Here is a 9714-nt window from a genome sequence, read left to right as displayed (position 1 = left end):
ACTTTTTTTTTCAAAATTTCAAAAAACATGGGCTATAACCCATCGTTTTTGTCATTTCGTCATTTTTTTCAAATCCTCAAAAATGATGAAAAACTGCGCGCTATAGTATGCCGTACGATATGGGCTATAGCCCACGGTCCAAAATGATGAGAAACGAGGCTAACTTTTTTTTTCAAAATTTCAAAAAACATGGGCTATAACCCATCGTTTTTGTCATTTCGTCATTTCTTTCAAATCCTCAAAAATGATGAAAAACTGCGCGCTATAGTATGCCGTACGATATGGGCTATAGCCCACGGTCCAAAATGATGAGAAATGAGGCTAACTTTTTTTTTCAAAATTTCAAAAAACATGGGCTATAACCCATCGTTTTTGTCATTTCGTCATTTTTTTCAAATCCTCAAAAATGATGAAAAACGGCCCGCTATAGTATGCCGTACGATATGGGCTATAGCCCATGGTCCAAAATGATGAGAAACGAGGCTAACTTTTTTTTCCAAAATTTCAAAAAACATGGGCTATAACCCATCGTTTTTGTCATTTCGTCATTTTTTTCAAATCTTCAAAAATGATGAAAAACTGCGCGCTATAGTATGCCGTACGATATGGGCTATAGCCCACGGTCCAAAATGATGAGAAATGAGGCTAACTTTTTTTTTCAAATTTCAAAAAACATGGGCTATAACCCATCGTTTTTGTCATTTCGTCATTTTTTTCAAATCCTCAAAAATGATGAAAAACTGCGCGCTATAGTATGCCGTACGATATGGGCTATAGCCCACGGTCCAAAATGATGAGAAATGAGGCTAACTTTTTTTTTCAAAATTCCAAAAAACATGGGCTATAACCCATCGTTTTTGTCATTTCGTCATTTTTTTCAAATCCTCAAAAATGATGAAAAACTGCGCGCTATAGTATGCCGTACGATATGGGCTATAGCCCACGGTCCAAAATGATGAGAAATGAGGCTAACTTTTTTTTTCAAAATTTCAAAAAACATGGGCTATAACCCATCGTTTTTGTCATTTCGTCATTTTTTTCAAATCCTCAAAAATGATGAAAAACTGCGCGCTATAGTATGCCGTACGATATGGGCTATAGCCCACGGTCAAAAATGATGAGAAATGAGGCTAACTTTTTTTTCCAAAATTTAAAAAACATGGGCTATAACCCATCGTTTTTGTCATTTCGTCATTTTTTTCAAATCCTCAAAAATGATGAAGAACTGCGCGCTATAGTATGCCGTACGATATGGGCTATAGCCCACGGTCCAAAATGATGAGAAATGAGGCTAACTTTTTTTTTCAAAATTTCAAAAAACATGGGCTATAACCCATCGTTTTTGTCATTTCGTCATTTTTTTCAAATCTTCAAAAATGATGAAAAACTGCGCGCTATAGTATGCCGTACGATATGGGCTATAGCCCACGGTCCAAAATGATGAGAAATGAGGCTAACTTTTTTTTTCAAAATTTCAAAAAACATGGGCTATAACCCATCGTTTTTGTCATTTCGTCATTTTTTTCAAATCCTCAAAAATGATGAAAAACTGCGCGCTATAGTATGCCGTACGATATGGGCTATAGCCCACGGTCCAAAATGATGAGAAATGAGGCTAACTTTTTTTTTCAAATTTCAAAAAACATGGGCTATAACCCATCGTTTTTGTCATTTCGTCATTTTTTTCAAATCCTCAAAAATGATGAAAAACGGCGCGTTATAGTATGCCGTACGATATGGGCTATAGCCCATGGTCCAAAATGATGAGAAACGAGGCTAACTTTTTTTTTCAAAATTTCAAAAACATGGGCTATAACCCATCGTTTTTGTCATTTCGTCATTTTTTTCAAATCTTCAAAAATGATGAAAAACTGCGCGCTATAGTATGCCGTACGATATGGGCTATAGCCCACGGTCCATAATGATGAGAAATGAGGCTAACTTTTTTTTTCAAAATTTCAAAAAACATGGGCTATAACCCATCGTTTTTGTCATTTCGTCATTTTTTTCAAATCCTCAAAAATGATGAAAAACTGCGCGCTATAGTATGCCGTACGATATGGGCTATAGCCCACGGTCCAAAATGATGAGAAATGAGGCTAACTTTTTTTTTCAAAATTTCAAAAAACATGGGCTATAAACCCATCGTTTTTGTCATTTCGTCATTTTTTTCAAATCCTCAAAAATGATGAAAAACTGCGCGCTATAGTATGCCGTACGATATGGGCTATAGCCCACAGTCCAAAATGATGAGAAATGAGGCTAACTTTTTTTTTCAAAATTTCAAAAAACATGGGCTATAACCCATCGTTTTTGTCATTTCGTCATTTTTTTCAAATCCTCAAAAATGATGAAAAACTGCGCGCTATAGTATGCCGTACGATATGGGCTATAGCCCACGGTCCAAAATGATGAGAAATGAGGCTAACTTTTTTTTTCAAAATTTCAAAAAACATGGGCTATAACCCATCGTTTTTGTCATTTCGTCATTTTTTTCAAATCCTCAAAATGATGAAAAACTGCGCGCTATAGTATGCCGTACGATATGGGCTATAGCCCACGGTCCAAAATGATGAGAAATGAGGCTAACTTTTTTTTTCAAAATTTCAAAAAACATGGGCTATAACCCATCGTTTTTGTCATTTCGTCATTTTTTTCAAATCCTCAAAAATGATGAAAAACTGCGCGCTATAGTATGCCGTACGATATGGGCTATAGCCCACGGTCCAAAATGATGAGAAACGAGGCTAACTTTTTTTTTCAAAATTTCAAAAAACATGGGCTATAACCCATCGTTTTTGTCATTTCGTCATTTTTTTCAAATCCTCAAAAATGATGAAAAACTGCGCGCTATAGTATGCCGTACGATATGGGCTATAGCCCACGGTCCAAAATGATGAGAAACGAGGCTAACTTTTTTTTCCAAAATTTCAAAAAACATGGGCTATAACCCATCGTTTTTGTCATTTCGTCATTTTTTCAAATCTTCAAAAATGATGAAAAACTGCGCGCTATAGTATGCCGTACGATATGGGCTATAGCCCACGGTCCAAAATGATGAGAAATGAGGCTAACTTTTTTTTTCAAAATTTCAAAAAACATGGGCTATAACCCATCGTTTTTGTCATTTCGTCATTTTTTTCAAATCCTCAAAAATGATGAAAAACTGCGCGCTATAGTATGCCGTACGATATGGGCTATAGCCCACGGTCCAAAATGATGAGAAATGAGGCTAACTTTTTTTTCAAAATTCAAAAAACATGGGCTATAACCCATCGTTTTTGTCATTTCGTCATTTTTTTCAAATCCTCAAAAATGATGAAAAACTGCGCGCTATAGTATGCCGTACGATATGGGCTATAGCCCACGGTCCAAAATGATGAGAAATGAGGCTAACTTTTTTTTTTCAAAATTTCAAAAAACATGGGCTATAACCCATCGTTTTTGTCATTTCGTCATTTTTTTCAAATCCTCAAAAATGATGAAAAACTGCGCGCTATAGTATGCCGTACGATATGGGCTATAGCCCACGGTCCAAAATGATGAGAAATGAGGCTAACTTTTTTTTCAAAATTTCAAAAAACATGGGCTATAACCCATCGTTTTTGTCATTTCGTCATTTTTTTCAAATCCTCAAAAATGATGAAAAACTGCGCGCTATAGTATGCCGTACGATATGGGCTATAGCCCACGGTCCAAAATGATGAGAAATGAGGCTAACTTTTTTTTTCAAAATTTCAAAAAACATGGGCTATAACCCATCGTTTTTGTCATTTCGTCATTTTTTCAAATCTTCAAAAATGATGAAAAACTGCGCGCTATAGTATGCCGTACGATATGGGCTATAGCCCACGGTCCAAAATGATGAGAAATGAGGCTAACTTTTTTTTTCAAAATTTCAAAAAACATGGGCTATAACCCATCGTTTTTGTCATTTCGTCATTTTTTTCAAATCCTCAAAAATGATGAAAAACTGCGCGCTATAGTATGCCGTACGATATGGGCTATAGCCCACGGTCCAAAATGATGAGAAATGAGGCTAACTTTTTTTTTCAAAATTTCAAAAAACATGGGCTATAACCCATCGTTTTTGTCATTTCGTCATTTTTTTCAAATCCTCAAAAATGATGAAAAACGGCGCGCTATAGTATGCCGTACGATATGGGCTATAGCCCACGGTCCAAAATGATGAGAAACGAGGCTAACTTTTTTTTTCAAATTTCAAAAAACATGGGCTATAACCCATCGTTTTTGTCATTTCGTCATTTTTTTCAAATCTTCAAAAATGATGAAAAACTGCGCGCTATAGTATGCCGTACGATATGGGCTATAGCCCACGGTCCAAAATGATGAGAAATGAGGCTAACTTTTTTTTTCAAAATTTCAAAAAACAAGGGCTATAACCCATCGTTTTTGTCATTTCGTCATTTTTTTCAAATCCTCAAAAATGATGAAAAACTGCGCGCTATAGTATGCCGTACGATATGGGCTATAGCCCACGGTCCAAAATTATGAGAAATGAGGCTAACTTTTTTTTTCAAAATTTCAAAAAACATGGGCTATAACCCATCGTTTTTGTCATTTCGTCATTTTTTTCAAATCTTCAAAAATGATGAAAAACTGCGCGCTATAGTATGCCGTACGATATGGGCTATAGCCCACGGTCCAAAATGATGAGAAATGAGGCTAACTTTTTTTTTCAAAATTTAAAAAAACATGGGCTATAACCCATCGTTTTTGTCATTTCGTCATTTTTTTCAAATCCTCAAAAATGATGAAAAACTGCGCGCTATAGTATGCCGTACGATATGGGCTATAGCCCACGGTCCAAAATGATGAGAAACGAGGCTAACTTTTTTTTTCAAAATTTCAAAAAACATGGGCTATAACCCATCGTTTTTGTCATTTCGTCATTTTTTTCAAATCTTCAAAAATGATGAAAAACTGCGCGCTATAGTATGCCGTACGATATGGGCTATAGCCCACGGTCCAAAATGATGAGAAATGAGGCTAACTTTTTTTTTCAAAATTTCAAAAAACAAGGGCTATAACCCATCGTTTTTGTCATTTCGTCATTTTTTTCAAATCCTCAAAAATGATGAAAAACTGCGCGCTATAGTATGCCGTACGATATGAGCTATAGCCCACGGTCCAAAATGATGAGAAATGAGGCTAACTTTTTTTTTCAAAATTTAAAAAAACATGGGCTATAACCCATCGTTTTTGTCATTTCGTCATTTTTTTCAAATCCTCAAAAATGATGAAAAACTGCGCGCTATAGTATGCCGTACGATATGGGCTATAGCCCACGGTCCAAAATGATGAGAAATGAGGCTAACTTTTTTTTTCAAAATTTCAAAAAACATGGGCTATAACCCATCGTTTTTGTCATTTCGTCATTTCTTTTCAAATCCTCAAAAATGATGAAAAACTGCGCGCTATAGTATGCCGTACGATATGGGCTATAGCCCACGTCCAAAATGATGAGAAATGAGGCTAACTTTTTTTTTCAAAATTTCAAAAAACATGGGCTATAACCCATCGTTTTTGTCATTTCGTCATTTTTTTCAAATCCTCAAAATGATGAAAAACTGCGCGCTATAGTATGCCGTACGATATGGGCTATAGCCCATGGTCCAAAATGATGAGAAACGAGGCTAACTTTTTTTTTCAAAATTTCAAAAAACATGGGCTATAACCCATCGTTTTTGTCATTTCGTCATTTTTTTCAAATCTTCAAAAATGATGAAAAACTGCGCGCTATAGTATGCCGTACGATATGGGCTATAGCCCACGGTCCAAAATGATGAGAAATGAGGCTAACTTTTTTTTTCAAAATTTCAAAAAACAAGGGCTATAACCCATCGTTTTTGTCATTTCGTCATTTTTTCAAATCCTCAAAAATGATGAAAAACTGCGCGCTATAGTATGCCGTACGATATGAGCTATAGCCCACGGTCCAAAATTATGAGAAATGAGGCTAACTTTTTTTTTCAAAATTTAAAAAAACATGGGCTATAACCCATCGTTTTTGTCATTTCGTCATTTTTTCAAATCCTCAAAAATGATGAAAAACTGCGCGCTATAGTATGCCGTACGATATGGGCTATAGCCCACGGTCCAAAATGATGAGAAATGAGGCTAACTTTTTTTTTTCAAAATTCCAAAAAACATGGGCTATAACCCATCGTTTTTGTCATTTCGTCATTTTTTTCAAATCCTCAAAAATGATGAAAAACTGCGCGCTATAGTATGCCGTACGATATGGGCTATAGCCCACGGTCCAAAATGATGAGAAATGAGGCTAACTTTTTTTTTCAAAATTTCAAAAAACATGGGCTATAACCCATCGTTTTTGTCATTTCGTCATTTTTTTCAAATCCTCAAAAATGATGAAAAACTGCGCGCTATAGTATGCCGTACGATATGGGCTATAGCCCACGGTCAAAAATGATGAGAAATGAGGCTAACTTTTTTTTCAAAATTTAAAAAAACATGGGCTATAACCCATCGTTTTTGTCATTTCGTCATTTTTTTCAAATCCTCAAAAATGATGAAGAACTGCGCGCTATAGTATGCCGTACGATATGGGCTATAGCCCACGGTCCAAAATGATGAGAAATGAGGCTAACTTTTTTTTTCAAAATTCAAAAAACATGGGCTATAACCCATCGTTTTTGTCATTTCGTCATTTTTTTCAAATCTCAAAAATGATGAAAAACTGCGCGCTATAGTATGCCGTACGATATGGGCTATAGCCCACGGTCCAAAATGATGAGAAATGAGGCTAACTTTTTTTTTCAAAATTTCAAAAAACATGGGCTATAACCCATCGTTTTTGTCATTTCGTCATTTTTTTCAAATCTCAAAAATGATGAAAAACTGCGCGCTATAGTATGCCGTACGATATGGGCTATAGCCCACGGTCCAAAATGATGAGAAATGAGGCTAACTTTTTTTTTCAAAATTTCAAAAAACATGGGCTATAACCCATCGTTTTTGTCATTTCGTCATTTTTTTCAAATCCTCAAAAATGATGAAAAACGGCGCGTATAGTATGCCGTACGATATGGGCTATAGCCCATGGTCCAAAATGATGAGAAACGAGGCTAACTTTTTTTTTCAAAATTTCAAAAAACATGGGCTATAACCCATCGTTTTTGTCATTTCGTCATTTTTTTCAAATCTCAAAATGATGAAAAACTGCGCGCTATAGTATGCCGTACGATATGGGCTATAGCCCACGGTCCATAATGATGAGAAATGAGGCTAACTTTTTTTTCAAAATTTCAAAAAACATGGGCTATAACCCATCGTTTTTGTCATTTCGTCATTTTTTTCAAATCCTCAAAAATGATGAAAAACTGCGCGCTATAGTATGCCGTACGATATGGGCTATAGCCCACGGTCCAAAATGATGAGAAATGAGGCTAACTTTTTTTTTCAAAATTTCAAAAAACATGGGCTATAACCCATCGTTTTTGTCATTTCGTCATTTTTTTCAAATCCTCAAAAATGATGAAAAACTGCGCGCTATAGTATGCCGTACGATATGGGCTATAGCCCACAGGTCCAAAATGATGAGAAATGAGGCTAACTTTTTTTTTCAAAATTTCAAAAAACATGGGCTATAACCCATCGTTTTTGTCATTTCGTCATTTTTTTCAAATCCTCAAAAATGATGAAAAACTGCGCGCTATAGTATGCCGTACGATATGGGCTATAGCCCACGGTCCAAAATGATGAGAAATGAGGCTAACTTTTTTTTTCAAAATTTCAAAAACATGGGCTATAACCCATCGTTTTTGTCATTTCGTCATTTTTTTCAAATCCTCAAAAATGATGAAAAACTGCGCGCTATAGTATGCCGTACGATATGGGCTATAGCCCACGGTCCAAAATGATGAGAAATGAGGCTAACTTTTTTTTTCAAAATTTCAAAAAACATGGGCTATAACCCATCGTTTTTGTCATTTCGTCATTTTTTTCAAATCCTCAAAAATGATGAAAAACTGCGCGCTATAGTATGCCGTACGATATGGGCTATAGCCCACGGTCCAAAATGATGAGAAACGAGGCTAACTTTTTTTTTCAAAATTTCAAAAAACATGGGCTATAACCCATCGTTTTTGTCATTTCGTCATTTTTTTCAAATCCTCAAAAATGATGAAAAACTGCGCGCTATAGTATGCCGTACGATATGGGCTATAGCCCACGGTCCAAAATGATGAGAAACGAGGCTAACTTTTTTTTCAAAATTTCAAAAAACATGGGCTATAACCCATCGTTTTTGTCATTTCGTCATTTTTTTCAAATCCTCAAAATGATGAAAAACTGCGCGCTATAGTATGCCGTACGATATGGGCTATAGCCCACGGTCCAAAATGATGAGAAATGAGGCTAACTTTTTTTTTCAAAATTTCAAAAAACATGGGCTATAACCCATCGTTTTTGTCATTTCGTCATTTTTTTCAAATCCTCAAAAATGATGAAAAACTGCGCGCTATAGTATGCCGTACGATATGGGCTATAGCCCACGGTCCAAAATGATGAGAAATGAGGCTAACTTTTTTTTTCAAATTTCAAAAAACATGGGCTATAACCCATCGTTTTTGTCATTTCGTCATTTTTTTCAAATCCTCAAAAATGATGAAAAACTGCGCGCTATAGTATGCCGTACGATATGGGCTATAGCCCACGGTCCAAAATGATGAGAAATGAGGCTAACTTTTTTTTTCAAAATTTCAAAAAACATGGGCTATAACCCATCGTTTTTGTCATTTCGTCATTTTTTTCAAATCCTCAAAAATGATGAAAAACTGCGCGCTATAGTATGCCGTACGATATGGGCTATAGCCCACGGTCCAAAATGATGAGAAATGAGGCTAACTTTTTTTTTCCAAAATTTCAAAAAACATGGGCTATAACCCATCGTTTTTGTCATTTCGTCATTTTTTTCAAATCCTCAAAAATGATGAAAAACTGCGCGCTATAGTATGCCGTACGATATGGGCTATAGCCCACGGTCCAAAATGATGAGAAATGAGGCTAACTTTTTTTTTCAAAATTTCAAAAAACATGGGCTATAACCCATCGTTTTTGTCATTTCGTCATTTTTTTCAAATCTCAAAAATGATGAAAAACTGCGCGCTATAGTATGCCGTACGATATGGGCTATAGCCCACGGTCCAAAATGATGAGAAATGAGGCTAACTTTTTTTTCAAAATTTCAAAAAACATGGGCTATAACCCATCGTTTTTGTCATTTCGTCATTTTTTTCAAATCCTCAAAAATGATGAAAAACTGCGCGCTATAGTATGCCGTACGATATGGGCTATAGCCCACGGTCCAAAATGATGAGAAATGAGGCTAACTTTTTTTTTCAAAATTTCAAAAAACATGGGCTATAACCCATCGTTTTTGTCATTTCGTCATTTTTTTCAAATCCTCAAAAATGATGAAAAACGGCGCGTTATAGTATGCCGTACGATATGGGCTATAGCCCATGGTCCAAAATGATGAGAAACGAGGCTAACTTTTTTTTTCAAAATTTCAAAAAACATGGGCTATAACCCATCGTTTTTGTCATTTCGTCATTTTTTTCAATCTTCAAAAATGATGAAAAACTGCGCGCTATAGTATGCCGTACGATATGGGCTATAGCCCACGGTCCAAAATGATGAGAAATGAGGCTAACTTTTTTTTTTCAAAAT

This window comes from Protomyctophum bolini, assembly GCF_963924005.1.
Source record: "Protomyctophum bolini genome assembly, chromosome: 13".
Taxonomy (NCBI): Eukaryota; Metazoa; Chordata; class Actinopteri; order Myctophiformes; family Myctophidae; genus Protomyctophum; species Protomyctophum bolini.
This window is presented reverse-complemented; position numbering follows the sequence as displayed.